The 15,722-nt window shown below is 39.0% G+C and overlaps 1 long non-coding RNA gene across 1 annotated transcript; it reads left to right on the plus strand.

The window, feature by feature from the left end:
* Positions 1 to 383: 383 nt before the first annotated feature.
* LOC139360128 (uncharacterized) lies at positions 384 to 3,403 on the plus strand. The gene is made up of 4 exons (XR_011617308.1): positions 384 to 512; positions 1,440 to 1,524; positions 1,636 to 1,714; positions 3,277 to 3,403. It is a non-coding gene; the product is annotated as an uncharacterized lncRNA (long non-coding RNA).
* The last annotated feature ends 12,319 nt before the right edge of the window (positions 3,404 to 15,722 follow it).

Consider the following 15,722-nt stretch of genomic DNA (forward strand, 5'->3'; position numbering starts at 1 on the left):
ATCAGTATAATAATATTCTGTAAAATCCAAATATTTTCATATTAACTGCTACTGATGCTTCAATATTTTGTGCACAACTTTTCTTTCATCAGCATTATGAAAACATACATTGTGATGAGTTACTATTGTGACATAAAATCTACAAAAGACATATGTACTTTTTTGGGAGCTTATGTCACAAAGAGATTTTCCTGCACATTTCTTTAGTGAAGTAAGGGATTTCAGAAAAAAGGCAAAGCTTGCCATTTTAGCAGCTTTATTGCTCTGTTTTTTAAATGAAACAAAACAAACATTCCAATCTCTCAAAAGTATGAATCTTAGCAAAGCTATTATTTTTTATAAGCAATAGGCCTAGATTTTCAAATGAGCAGCAAGTTCCAGACTATGGCAGCACAGAGACAACACAGAGTCCCAGAGCAATTCATTGACCTTACAGCAGGAACTAACGATGTATCATCAGAATCCGCTCGGGTGGTATCGCTTTGCCATGAAGCATTAGGCTTCCTTTTCAAGTAAGATTTGATTTTGCTGCTATTTCTAGACAGGTTGGGAGCATTTATATCAATGAAATGCAAACATACTCTTTTATTCACCTAATATGATCACAACTACACACTGAAAAAAAAAGCCAAGAGCTTGGGGACAGGGCTCCAACTCGTGTGTTTTACCTGTGCAAGTCTCCACTTCAAGTCATCCTCATGGTACGGGGGAAGCTTTTAATAATAAATCCCTTAAATATACATTCAAATGTTACCACTGAAACTCTGCAAGTTTTTTAATACCCCTTGCTAGTGGGAAACAAACCCTCCCTGTATGTCTTCATCTTATCATCACTGAAGAGTTTGTGTGTTTATTCCTATCAAAGTATGTGTGTGTATCTTGGGGCTATTTGGGGGCTGCATGTATGATATTCCCCAGTAGGAGCAGCATGACTGAATTCTAAAATGTGGTAAAATGTAATTAGGTTTTGTGTAGTTCTTAACATAGATGCTGAGGAAATATTCTAAATGATATTTTTCACTTCCTGATTTGATTAAAAAAAAAAAAAGGAAAAAAAAATAGCCATGGCAGATGTTATTTCAGGAAGGCCAAACAAATTTTATTTAGAATTTCTAGGACAAAGCATTTATGTGTAACAGTTCTGGGGGAAACTGTATGATTTTCCAGTAACATAAAAGTGCACACTAACTGTATTGTTAGCATCAATCTGGGACTTTCTCACACCTTCGAAACTCTTAACTTCTGGGGTGCAGAGAACGCAGCAGGGAACAGAACTGGTCACAACCTCTTATTCCAGTGAAGAGTCAGCTATCCTCCCAGGGCCAGTGCTGGCCTGCGAGCACACAGTGTCAAACCCCAGGCTGAAAGGTCAGGGGTGCTTTCTGTGTCTCCCCACACCCCCACCCTCTAATCCCTAGCACCTCTTTCTTGTTTTTCAGGACTTCCATCTCAAGGGTAATTGCTTAGAACAGAAAACAAGGTTCTGTTAATTTACCACTGGACAAAAGAAGAGTGACAAAAAAGGTTGGAAAAAAGCAAGAAAGGTTGTCTAAGAAGCACTCAAGTTAGTTGTTAGTTTCTTCTCAATTTGTTGTGACATTTGTTAGCTCATTTTACCTTTATTTCTTCCTTCAGAAAAAGCAAAGGAAAGAGAGAAAGTGAGAGAGGATGGGAATGAGATACCAATTCTTTCATCATCATATCTTGTTTCAAGGTTGTAAAGTTCCATTAGAGATAAGCTCTCTTATTTTACTCAATGATAATGGCTTAGAATTCTCCTAGTCTCTAAAAAGCTTCTGTTATGTTTGGAATTTCACCTAAATTGGAGTAGTAGTAGTAGTTGTAATAGGACAAGGAGGAGAAGGAAGTGAAGGAGGAGAAGGATGAGGAAGAGAAAGGGGAAAATGGCAGTAACAATAGTATTACTATATTACTAGTAGTAATAGTAATATTTATTGTAAATCATTACTGAGTGTATTCATGTGTTTCACAGTGATGTATTTTTCACGTATTAAGTCATTTAATCTTTAGAATCACCAGCTAAATTAGACATTATACTCTTATTCCCATTTTTCAGATGAGGAAACTGAAGCAAACAAGGTTCAGACACTTGGCTGAGTTCACCTGGCTAGTAAGGAAGAAAAACAGAATTTGAACCCATGTAGCCTTGGTTTCAGCTTCCATGGTTTTCATAGCTACAACATACTGCCTTATTTCTATGCCTCTTTCCTGTGAAAAGTATCCTTAAAAATGTTATCCCAGGCTGGGCGTGGTGGCTCATGCCTATAATCCCAGCACTTTGGGAGGCTGAGCCAAGCAGATCACCTGAGGTCAGGAGTTTGAGAACAGTCTGCCCAACATGGCGAAACTCCGTCTCTATTAAAAATATAAAAAATTAGCCAGGCATGGTGGTAGGTGTCTGTAATCCCAGCTACTCAGGAGGCTGTGGCAGGAGAATTACTTAAACTTGGGAGGTGGAGGCTGCAGTGAGCCAATATCGTGCCACTATACTCCACCCTGGGCAACAGAGCAAGACTCCATCTTTAAAAAAAATTTTTAAAAAGTTATCCCATATATTTTTCACAGCAAGGTTTGAAAAGTAATGATACTGCAGTCAAAAGGATTAAATGTCTTTTGGAAGGTCACTAAATGATGGCCCTTGGGACTTAACCTAGGTTTTCACTCATTTCTATTTGATCTTCAAATTCCCACTATCTGAGGACTCAGGATATACTGAGATCTACAATTCAATATGTCAGTGACAAAGCAAAACCATTTTAATTTTGGGAGTATTAATACGGCATTTGGAGATGGAGACATGAAAAAAAATCAGTGATTTTGGTGAAAGTCACCCTCAAATGGTAGTGTTAGACTTGGCACTTGAGTTCCCTGGACCTTCACTCGGGCCTTCACTGCAAACCCTTGCTGCCTCTCTAAAAGCCTATCTTGGGGTTCCTGTATAACTGTATTAATTAGTTTAGTGGGAAAAAAATGAGGAAACAAGCCTGAATGATGACTTTAAAGCTCAAAGGAAATAATTAACAATGACCTTCATGGTGAAATGAAGAACAGAGCGGGAGCCCTAACCATACTTTCAGTTCCTTCAGGATACTGACTCGGAGTCTGTAACATTTTTGAGGATTTTACTGCATGAGGATTTATCTTATCCTGGAGTAAAGCTTTCTTTTCTTCTTTATCATTTTCCAGCAAATCAGGCTCACAAATGGCTCTCTACTTTAACTGCCTAACTGCCTGTTTTAACATTTTCTTATATAGACTGCTGAATCTGTTTAATTATTCAAGAGGGGAGATATGAGACATTGACACACTGACTTGCTATGAATGTAGACAGAGCAGAGCTAGAAATATCGACGGAGAGCTGCCCTGAACTCCGGACTCATCTGCCGCCTAGTCATCTCCACCTGGATGTCCATTACCGTTCTCAAGCTTAAAAGCAACCTTCCAATCTCTCCCTCTCAGACTATTCTCAACACAGCAGCAGAGCGATCCTGTTAAAAAGTCAGTTGAATCATGTTACTCCTTTCTTAAAAACCTACCAAACGGCTTCCTTTGTTCCTCAGAGTAAGGCCTAAGTCATCATCCAGTCCCTGTCTGACCTTCAAACCCCACCGGCCACATCCCTGTCCATCACTCCCACTGCTTCAGGGCACTGGTTCACATGCAGTGCCTTGAATTGGTCAGGCACCCTCCGGCCTCCTGCCCATGTATGTGCTGCCTCTGCCTGGAATGCTCAGATACCCACATAGGGCACCTGCGCATCTATTTCTGTCTCTATGCAAATATGCCTTGCTCAGCAAGGCTGTACCCTTCACTCCCCTACTGAAAATCCCGAGGCACTCCCCTCCCCTTCCCTGCTCTATTTTTCTCCATTGTACTCATCACCATAGCTTATGCCTTATATGTTGTAATCACTTATTTTGTTCATTGCTGTATACTCCCTCAAGACGTGAACTACATGAGGACAAATTTTAGTCTCTTTTGCTCATGCTTCATTTCCCATACAGAGAACACTGCCGAGAACACTGCTGGACACAAAGTAAAATGCTCAGCCTAGAGCTCCTGATACGGAATTTTGTTGTTGTTGTTGTTTTTTTTTTTAAATAAAGAGACTAGATATGAAAAAGAGCAAGAGTGCACCTGGCTACATGAGAGTACTAAGGATCCCATCAAGTTAATGGCCTGATGTGGTCGAATGTTCTGGTAAAAAAAAAAAACAAAAATAACAAGTGAATATTGACTATGCATATTAGATAGGCTCACCCAAAGGAGTCAGGCAATACTTTTACTCTATAGAAGTAGAGTAACCATTCAGGAATGATGGATTTCTGCATTTGTTTCTCAAGTTTCTTTTATTTTTTTCTTTTGAGACAGGGTCTCACTCTATTGCTTAGGCTGGAGTGCAGTGGCACAATCATAGCTCACTATAGACTCCATCTCCAGGGTTCAAGCAATCCTTTCACCTCAGTCTTCTGAGTAGCTGGGTCTATAGGCATGTGTTACCATTACTGGCTAATTATTTTACTTTCTGTAGAGATGGGGGTCTCACTATGCTCCCCAGGGCTTAAGGGATCCTCACGTCTCAGCCTGCCAAAGTGCTGGGATTATGGGCATGAGCCACCGAGCGTGGCCATGTAAGTTTCACTTTCTCTATATCCATATATTTATAAACTCTTCTCTCTCTGTCCTATTCCACTGTCCACAGTTATATCTGATAGTCTTTAAGTTCATATACTTCAGTCGTGGATCTTTGGGTAGGTAATTACCTCTGTTCCTCTTTATAGAGTGAAGGGTTTAGATCCCACTAAGCAAATCACATTTCAGAGTTCAGCAGATGCTGGAAGTGTGTTGGAGGCATGGCAAGGCCTGTAGATGTTTGGGGAGACTGCTTTTTTCTCTTCTGCTCCAAGATACTTTCTCTTCCCTGGGCTCACAACAGCAATTTCGAAAAAGAAATGATCCCCCCCCTGGTGAAACAGAAGGCCTTGTTATCCAAGTGGGTAAAATATTTAGGTGTGAGAAGTTATCACTACATTACCCTTGGTATTTATAGTTTGTGGTGAGCTCACTTCTGCTATTAGGTACAACACTCACAGCTGTCACCTCCTTGAGTAGTTAACAGAAACGAAAAATAATGTCATCAGCTGCTGTGTCACACTGTTCCTCTGTACCTAAGAAAGTCCTGATGCCAACAATTTTGAAGATCACTATTAAAGATTATTTTGCTACCATTTTATACTTCATGTTTCATTAAGTTACTGAGGAGCTAATTTTTATTTTCAGCTCAGGAACATTTGTTTTTGTAATGCGGTTCATATTTAGTGGCATTGTACCTTATGCCTGTCACCTCATACTTTAGCAAGATTTTTGCTAAAATGGACCAAAACATCTTGATTTCAAACATGGAGAAAAGCTGAGTCTTGGTACTTGTTCTATGTATTAATAACTTTCGATTATGGAGTGAAAATACATCCCTCCATTTAGCAGACTCCAGTGTGTGGAAGCAAACTTATAAAACAAGATTTCAAAAATATCTTTCAATTGCTTCAATGACTTACTCAAAAGCAGACCTACATGAAGCTGAAAAAAGAAAATAAAACCCTAAAGCATGAATTTAGGAAGAATATAACCATGTAGCTTAAGTCAGCTACTATATTTAGTACCAAAAAACACACACAAAACAAGTGAAATCTACAACGCCCCAGGAAATGGCGTTAAACTGGAGTATTAGAGAATTGAAAACTTTAGAAACACAGAAGTGACAGAGTCTTTAAAAAAAGGGTCTTTAAATCCTCCCAGCCTTCAGAAAAAGACTCTAACATGCATTTGAGAGAGAAAGGGAGAGACAGAGATAGATAGACAGAGAGAAAGAGAGATGGCTGTTATCTTTCTCTTTAAAATCCTCTTAGACATAAATCTTATAAATTGCTTTTCACGTAAGAAAGTTTTCCAGACGTGAGATTATATAACTTTAAAAGCTGGAAGGTCTGTCAGAACTCATTTAGTCCGAGAACTTCACTTTACAGATGGAAGCACCAGACCCAGAGGTCAGTGAGTTGCAGGCAGGCAGGGCTGGACCACGGGAGTCCTAACTTCTCCCCCCGATGCCTGTCTCTAGTAACCAATGTCAGAGACAGCCCATGTACTACAATCTCCTTGGAGAGTTATGCAGTTTGCTTAGAGTAAAAGAATTCAATGTCTCATTTGACAGATGAATAAGCAGATGCCCATGACAGCTTTATGTCATTTAAAATCCAGTGAAAATAGAGTATGTGTGTCACAAACTTTTCTCTTTGTAAAATAGGATTACAAATATGTGGTAGCCCCACAATCCCTGGTACAAATAAAATTGTACGTAACAGCCACTACTAAAACACAGTGGAAGCTGAGTTTGTCTAAAGAAGCAGGGGTGGTTCCTGACCCCCACTCTATGGTGAGCCTCAGGAGGGAATCATGAACGCACGACCGTGTTACCTCTGTAGGAGGAAGATTGTTGGTATCACTTTCAGCTTCCCTGTCTCTAAGACGACCCGAACTTCTTTATCTATGTCTAAGCCATTCATCATTTCTACGGCTCTCCTTCCCAAGCCCTAACATTTATTTTTGGCAGTGTTGTTGGGATGGGGAGGTAACACCCAGGGATTAAGCATTTGCTCTGTTCCAGGCACCAGTCTGGCTCTCCGTGAGCTCTGGAAAGGAGTCAACGGAGTTCTGGACTGAACAGCTTAATAAGTGCCCAGGCATCTGCCACCAAAAAGAATGTGGCCCCAAGTGGAGTTGGACTGAGTCATCTCAAGCCTTGAAGGACCTTCAGAGAGCTGGCCTGGTAGCTTGGGTCACTGGAGAGCAACACTTTCATGGAGGGAGACTTCCGTCTGCAAATTAGGAGAGTTTTATTCTACTGTGACTAGGAAGGAAAGTATTTTATAGAATTTTGGGCTAGCCTCTTATTTCTGTTTTGCCTCATTTTTATAATTCTGCGGTTGTGAGGGTGTGAATGATATCCATTCACTTAGATTACTGTAAATAGGAGCCTGATATATGAGCAATTTGGGGGAAGGGGTATTTTCCAGAAATTAACAACAACCTCTTTAAGTATTGATGGGGGAACAGAAAAGTATTTGAAGTTGAGGTGGGCAACAGTTTCACTGCATAAATTGGAAAGAAAGTTTGTGCATACTCGAGAGAGTAAGGAATTAAAAAAAGCAGTGTTTCTAGGCAGTATTATGTTTTAGACTCCTTTGTTTTGCACAAAAGAGCACTCATGACTCTCTTACAGCAATTGGCTTACAAAACATTTGAACTTTCCCTTTAAACTAATAGCTAAAAAAAAGGAAAGCCAAATATTCAAAACAAAACAAAACTGTTAGGTTTCCCCTTCAATTTCAACTGTAATAATTTTTGCAGAATTCAAATGCAGCCATTGAAGATAAAACATTTGCTGATTATGAGACAAGAGAACATTGCCCGAGATGTCAGAGTTATTTATCGCCACAGAGCTGAACATCAGAAACCAATTCACACATCACAATGGCTGTGGCACCAATCATGAGCTACTTTTTTTTCTTAAACAAAGTCACATTCTTCTTGCTTTCAAGAATTTTTGAAGCTGAATGATTTCAAGATACTTGGAGATTGATCTTCCAATTCAAAGTACCATAGCAGCTAAAGATTTTTATCAACAGGCCCAGGGCCAGTAGCTGGCATTTGGAATCCCTGGGAGAAGACAAATGCAGCAATTCCTGCAGTGTTATGTAGCTGTACATCAGCATACTCACCAACTCTCTCTGCTTCTGGGGAAGTATCAAAGAATCATTCACTGCCTCAGTAAAGTCACATAAAGGAAAGAATCCTAAGAAACACACTAATGCATTACGTAGAAGGATTTTATGGCCAATCAACTCCATTCATCCAGCCCTAACTAACCCTTTGCAGGATGTTGTGTTAGATACTATGAAGAATTACAAAAGAATAAGCAGTGGGGTTATGATTTACCCAAAAGACAAGTTTCAGTGAGAAAAGGAAAACAGTATTCTGAAATATTCGAACATAGCAAACACAACAGAGATATTTCTTAGAACTATTTTATAGTATTTATTTTATATATGTTTTGAGACAGAGTCTCACTCTGTCGCCCAGGCTGGAGTGCAGTGGCACGCTCTCTGCTCACTGCAACCTTCACTTCCTGGGTTCAAATGATTTTCATGCCTCAGCCTCCCGAGTCGCTGGATTACAGGTGCACACCACCATGACGGCTAATTTTTACATCTTTAGTAGAGCCAGGGTTTCACCATGTTGCCCAGGTTGTTCTCGAACTCCTGGCCTCAGGTGATTCACCTGCCTCATCCTCCCAAAGTGCTGGGATTATAGGCGTGAGTCACTGTGCCTGGCAGAACTATTATTATCAAAAGACACTACCCTTTTATCCATGGCGATCACAATTAAGGCTCTAGATACAAATGGTTTTGGAACAGAAAAACATAAATACTTACCCAATCCTTGGTAGATTTTGCAAGAGACGAGACTCAATTCCACTGGAATTCAACTAAATTCCAGTGATTCCCTGATTTATACTTGTACTTTGTAGGTTGTTTCTACTCACTTCGGTTCTCAGGTTTGGCAGCCTGAGACTGCCACATTCACGTCAGTCCCTTACTTCCCCCATTCCCTTTCTGAAATTTTCATGCTTCAATGAAGTGTTTCCACCCCTTCCATATAACCCATGACACGCAATAACTTTGAAGATCAGCACATTTTTATTCTCCCACATTGCACTACGTCAGGCAGGGATTGTTGATAGGAGCAAGAACAAGACTCATTCATGGCACAAGATTCATAGGAGGTACCTTCTTCTTACGAATTTGTAGAAGGTACCTCATTCCTAGAAGTGATTGCCCCCTCCAAGTGCCATGATATATAGATATCCTATTTTGTATAGAGGGCTGCTTCTGTTGATGACCCTAGTTATTAACAATTAAATGGAAACTGAAACTTGGGAACTGAAAGGTTGATTAGAGATGGATCAACCAGTCCAATCTGACAGTTATGCCCAAAGAAAGTAAGTATCATGCTGATGGTTACTCAGCTTGTAAGTAGAAGCTTTATCACTCAAAATGTTAATTCTGAGATACCCAGTTGTTCTTAATTGACTCAGGTCTAATATCTAGGTCTTATTAAACTCAATTAGGACTTCTCCAAAACATCACTCTTATCTCCAGGTATATTTGTCCTGCATTTGGGAGCACTATCCAAAATCTAAAATAATGCTTGGAACCATATCATCTCATCTTATCTAGAGGACAGACATTGAGACCAAATTCTAAGGTCAGGAAGCAAGAAATATGCATATGTTATTCTGTCCTGGTTTATGAAAATTGGAAAGAGATTAAAGTGAACACATTTTCTTCCCATATGACTCTACTTCCTAATTCTCAGAGAAACGCACACTGAATCAGAAATGTTTTGCAGTTCCCTTTGATTCTTTGACAGCCGTAAAAACATAAATGAGTAAGACAGGACCTGAAGTAGCTTCCTTGCAGGGGAAATACTGACATACAAAAACATGAATCAAGACAGTTTGTAGTAAGGTGCTACACTGTGTGCAATACAATGGAGTTCAATGGAGCATAATCTAGGAAGACACGCTGGGCCTTGAAGAGGCCAAGGGAGAAAGCATAAAGGAATGCACAGAATTAGCGTGATGGACTAGTGAGGAAACCAACCCGGTCAAAGCACAGCCAAGTGCTGGGGCACAGTGGGAAATGAGACAGGAATTAGTTTCACGTATGCCAGATTAAAACCTCTGCACAGGGATTTAGACTTGATGCATTTTGGAACAGAGCGCACATTCAAGTTCATCTATCCTTTAGATTGCCTTCTGACATGACTTACTGAACTACTTGAGAAGCAGAGGTGGAAACAAGGAAGCTGACGAATGAATATGAAAACTCATTTTCATTAGTCCTAAGTGGCAGATTTCTGAGCTCTTAGTTCGTGTGTTCATTCAACAGAATATTGCTGTCCATCATTTCCCTGAGTAAATTATATTTTTCCTCTCCTCCTTTTGTTCTGACTTTTTTTAAAACTGGCTCTCTATGTTATTCTCTCTCTTTGCAACTGTATGTATATACAGTTGAAAGATATATATATATATGTATACACACACACACATATACAGTTGAAAACAGATATATATATATATATTCTTTCCAACTGTAGTCATTAGTGGCCACTATTTTCCCTATTCAGTAAAGTGCCAATTTTAAGCATTGGGAAAAGAGCACCACCAATGAAACCCTGCGTCTTTCTGCACAGTTCCATCTATCCTGAAATCTGGGCTATTGCTTAGAAATCATCTCCACATACGTCAGGTCTAACACTGAAGCCAGGAATTGTTACCACCTAAACCTCTAAGTGAAATGCTAAAAATTATACTCTTCCCCAAATAAACTAAAAATAAATTTAATGTTTTTTAACTTTTGAAAGAGAAAACATATTTAAAAAGCTATTTTTAACATAAACTATTAGAGATATTTTATCTAGAAAATTTCAACAAATCCCAAGGAAATTCAGTATCAATCATTATTTGGTTTCTTTAGTGAGAGAATGAAAGGTCAGATTTTACCACCCCACCCAAGTTTCTTTTAATATTTATGTGTAAGAACAAGGACTGAAGTCAAGCACAGAGGACTCTGACAACTCAAGGCAACTAATAAGGATGTAGATGCTAATCCAGGCTGAACCACTGACTCTCCACATTACTGTAAGCAAATCATTCTGATGCCCTGCTCTTCTGGCCAGCCAGCCCTGTGGCCACAACAAATCAAAAGCAATACCACATAATAGACATCATACTTCTTCTGAGATCAGCTTGGGCAACAAAAGGAGATGACATCTCTACAACAAACACACACACACACACGAACAAACAAAACATTAGCTGGGCATGCTGGGTCACGCCTACGGTCCCAGCTACTCAAGAGGCTTAGTTCCGTGGAAGTATTGCTTGAGCCCAGGAGGTCGAGGTTACAGTGAACTATGACTGCATTACTGCATTCCAGCCTGGGTGACACAGTGAGACCCCTCTCTATAAGAAATAAATACATACATACATAAAATAAAAATCATACCTCTGTATATAAGTCCTCCTACTTAAAGAGAATTTCTTTTACTCCACTGTGTTTTGTAAAATTTACTCAGACTTACTCAACTTCGATTCCTTGGGGGGAAATATGTGGGTATGTGTGCATGTGTATACATTAAAATGTACTCAACTTAGGGTCCTTCTGGGGAAAATCATATATACGTGCTGAAGTTTTCATTTTCCTGTTACATGAGTGCTTTTTTATAATATAATCTTTGATAAAATATTTCAGATTATACGAATATTCTAGCTTTTACTCTTTCCTGAGAGGACTTTCAGTAGCGAAACTGTATAAATCATTGAGAATGCAGTTTCCTTGAGATGCATAATGTACCATAAAGATGATTTCACTCTTTTTGCTCTTTAATGCCAGGCTTCCTCGAGAGCCTAAGGGTACAGGAAATGTGACTTTATCAAGAAGAAGGGTGAAGACAGCTGGAAAGGAGGAGAAGGACCATAAGTGCTGGGTTCTTCCCCAGCACAGAGCACGTGTGAACAGCACTGTCAGCACTCACACAGTGTGACTCTGGCATGGATTCTGGCTGAGGCGAACAGCAGAGTGACACCCTGCCCAGGGCGCGAATGTTAGCATGTGTACTCACAGCAGAAAGGAAGCAGCAGCCTATAGAAAGCAGAGTAAGGGGGTTAGTCATGGTTAGTTATGTTTACACTAATAATTGTGTAAACCACTAATCATTCCCTGAAAGTATAGGCTACAGAATTGCCAGGGTAAGCAGACAGCTATTGTGATCTATAATAAGGAAGTGAGAGAAATATTGAGTGAAATGTCCAAATGGCATGTAGGATGCCTAAAGTATAAAAATGGTAAAATTCAGGGGCTGGAGGAGGGCACTCAGCAAAGTCTTGTAGTTCAGAAGGGAATATAGAGTCTGATATCAACTGGTTACCTGGTTAAATCTACAATTTGAAATTTATTATAATATACAATGAATGTATATGTTACTCTACTTGGCAGTATCTGGCTAAGTAGTTAGGGTTAAATAAGGAAATTGTTATAATATTTAAATTGTAACAAAAACTTATTTTAAAACCGTATTCATCAAATAAGTTTATACATTATATCATTTATATCCCTCAATGAACTATCTCCTAGAATTTTTATAAACTCTGGTTGAAGACCCAAAGCTCTTTTAACAAATTCATTTATTTTCTTTTTCTTTTCCTTTTTTTTTTTTTTTTGAGATGGAGTCTCGCTCTGTTGCCCAGGCTGGAGTGCAGTGGCACGATCTTGGCTCACTGCAACTTCCATCTCTCAGGTTCAAGCAATTCTCCTGCCCCTGCCTCAGCCTCCCGAGTAGCTGAGACTATAGATGCATGCCAACATGCCTGGCTAATTTTTGTATTTTTGGTAGAGACCAGGTTTTACTATGTTGGCCAGGCTGGTCTCAAACTCCTGACCTCAAGTAATTCATCTGCCTTGGCTTCCCAAAGTGCTGGGATTACAGGCTTTAGTCACTGCGCCGGGCCCAGTTCATTTTCTAGCAATTGTTATTGATTCACCCAGGCTGGAGTGCAGTGGCACGATCACAGCTCCTGGACTCAAGTGATCCTCCTGCCTCAACTTCCCAAGTAGCTAAGACTATGCTCGTGTGCCACTACACCTGGCTAATTTTTTTGTAGAGACAAGGATGAGGTCTCGTTGTGTTGCCCAGGCTGGTCTCGAATTCCTAGGCTCAACTGTTTGTCCTGCCTGGGACTCCCAAAGTGCTGAGATAACAGGCTTGAGCCACCATGCCCAGCCCAGGATGCCTGTTTACCTGTTTTCAACGTAGCCATCAGGACCACCTCTCGATGAATGCCCATTTCTAAAGTTTCCATTTTTGAAGGATAAAATGTTTTGATTTGGAGTCACATTTTGTTTTACATCCCATTTCCCTCACAGCCAGTAAGACTTATCAAGCATCGCTTTTACATATGTGTTATGTGAAAAATACACCAAAAAGGCATATAATTGTGAACATTTCCTATATAAAGGGAAGAAAAATATAAACACCAAAGTGGGAAAAGTGAAAAAATATATAATATTAAAATATTATACATGGCAACTAAATTATATTGTGAGTTGGATAAAATTAATAACATTTACTTGATTTCATTTCGAAAGTTTCTTAACTGATTATCGTTCATTGGAGCAATACCGCTCCTTATTGGAGTGCATTTACTCAAATAGAAATGATCAGCAAAATAAAGGAGATGAAAGGACTAAGTTTCTGAAACTTTGCCTTTTTCTACTCCTCGGTCATGAACAAAAGCCCTGCATGATCTTAAATCTTGTGCAACAATAGGAGCCAAGCAGAGACTCCTTCCAACCCTTCATCTTCCTACACTCCTAATGCAAATATCATAGAACGTGGACCTTACAAATCAGTTAGGAATACTGCCAAGCAAATTCTGCAATGTTTTCACATGATTTTATATTTTATTAGTCCCTAAAGCATCTAGATATATTTGAATATATTCGTTGTACATATGTGCAGGGCATTCGTGATTTTTGTTTTAACCGTGCCTAGTACATAAATGGATTGAAGCACTCCTAGCAATCATCCACCCTCCAGATAGTACGTAGTTAACAGGTGGGGAACCCCTGCCATAGGTGGTTAGGCTAGATCTAGAGACAGCAGAGGTGAAAATGGAGGGAAGAGAAGAAAGGGAGTCTGAGAAAGCCCCAGCGGTGTCAGTGAGAGGAGCCTAGGGTGTGTGGGGTGGAATGTGGAACCAACTCAAAGATGTAGTACTTTGCTGTTTTCATTTGAAATAACTCCTCAAAAAGTCATTTAGAAGACACTGAATCAGACTTGTGCCTAACTCATACACAAACTGGACACTCTGAGGTAGAGAAGGCACAGATAAATTATTCATTACTTCACACAGTCAGCTTTCCTCCTGGCAAATGGCAGACAGAAGATTGTGATCTGAAATTTTTACTGAAATTACATATTCAGCAGTTGTAGTGGGGAGGCTTAGTTTCTGGGTCTGCATCACTCTGAATGAAGGGCAATGTGATCTCTAGAAATAAACCAGATTGCTAAGAAATCTAAATCACCCCTTGAGCTTCACTGGCTTCAGTGGTTGACCAATGCCATTACATAGTGTAACACTCAATATTCAGCAGCAAGGTTAATGTGTTTTGATAGATAATTTAAATTATAGAAATAATATAAAGAACAAAAATAAAACAGTTAGCTAATTTCAAGGGGCCTATTGTGCCCTTAGAGAGAGGACGAGTTGATTAATGAAATAGACATTTCCAAATGCAAAACATCTAATGTCCAAAACTCTCTGTGTTAAGTCTACTGCTATCTTTTATTATTCTATTTTATGTATTAAATTCTCTACTACTTTCTAAATATTCCAGTCTATAACATCATGGACCAGAACTCCTTTGAAGATGAAAACAATTTTGTATAATGAAAAGGTCACAACTATGAAGGTCAAGTATATTATGTATAAATTTAGGGTCATACAAGTTGAAAACAAGAAGCATCTATTTTACGGTTAAATATTTTATAATGTCTCCACCTCTGCCGAACATGAGAACAAAACAAATTAACATTATCTTTAGGATAATGTGGTTCAGTTTATGTAAATTGTTAAAAGGTAAACTGAAGCACAATGAAACGTTAAAGGCAACTCCAAACTGGAAATGGGTTGGGGACTCTGCTGAGGGAACATAAAGGGAAAGCTTTTTAACAGGATGAACACAGAAGCAAAGCAAATATTTGATTGGTTACAGTTATACAGTTACCTTATGATGCTGCTGGAAAGTTCCCACCTGCAGAAGTATGAGTTGGTGGCTTCTGATTGATAAGCCTTAAGTTTCATTTTTCTTTAATATAAGCATTTACAAGAAAAAGCTCAGGTTAAGTTTCACTTATGTTTGCAAATCAAGCAAAGTTAAGGTGACTTATGAGGCCTGTCTTAGTCTTCTCATAGATTCTTCAAGTCTCCAATTTATTATAACCAAAGATATATTAAATATAAATGAATATCTCATATGGCTAAATTGCTTTCATTATTTAATACCCATATTTCTAGATAAATATCAGATATATATTTTATATGGGATAGGATGAAACATATCCATGATGCTTTGTCTCAAGATCCAAAGATATGCCTATCATATAGGTAAATAGCAAAAAGGTAAATTGGTGATTATACTAGAGACAATATCTGCATTCTAATGATCTCATCATGAACTAATAAAAAGACACGGTGAACTGGATAATACAAACAAGTACACATAGGTTAAATGGAAAAACATCCAGAAACGCCTGGAAAATCTTGGCTACAAAGTAGGACATCTCAAAAAACATCTAGCATTTTAATTGGCTATAGATACAAATCAACAGCATAACATAGCTTACCAAAAAGTGAACACAAACACGTTGTGTTAATGAAATGAGTGTGCGCAAAGGACAAACACGAATCTTTTCATGCCCTGATTCTGTCAGGAAACCTCTAGAATATTCAGTTCAATGTTTGAATCCTCATTTCAAGTGGTACACTGGTATCTAAAAGGCAGAGTATGTCTATGATGGCA

The sequence above is a fragment of the Macaca nemestrina genome, chromosome 19 (genome assembly GCF_043159975.1).
Source record: "Macaca nemestrina isolate mMacNem1 chromosome 19, mMacNem.hap1, whole genome shotgun sequence".
Lineage (NCBI taxonomy): Eukaryota > Metazoa > Chordata > Mammalia > Primates > Cercopithecidae > Macaca > Macaca nemestrina.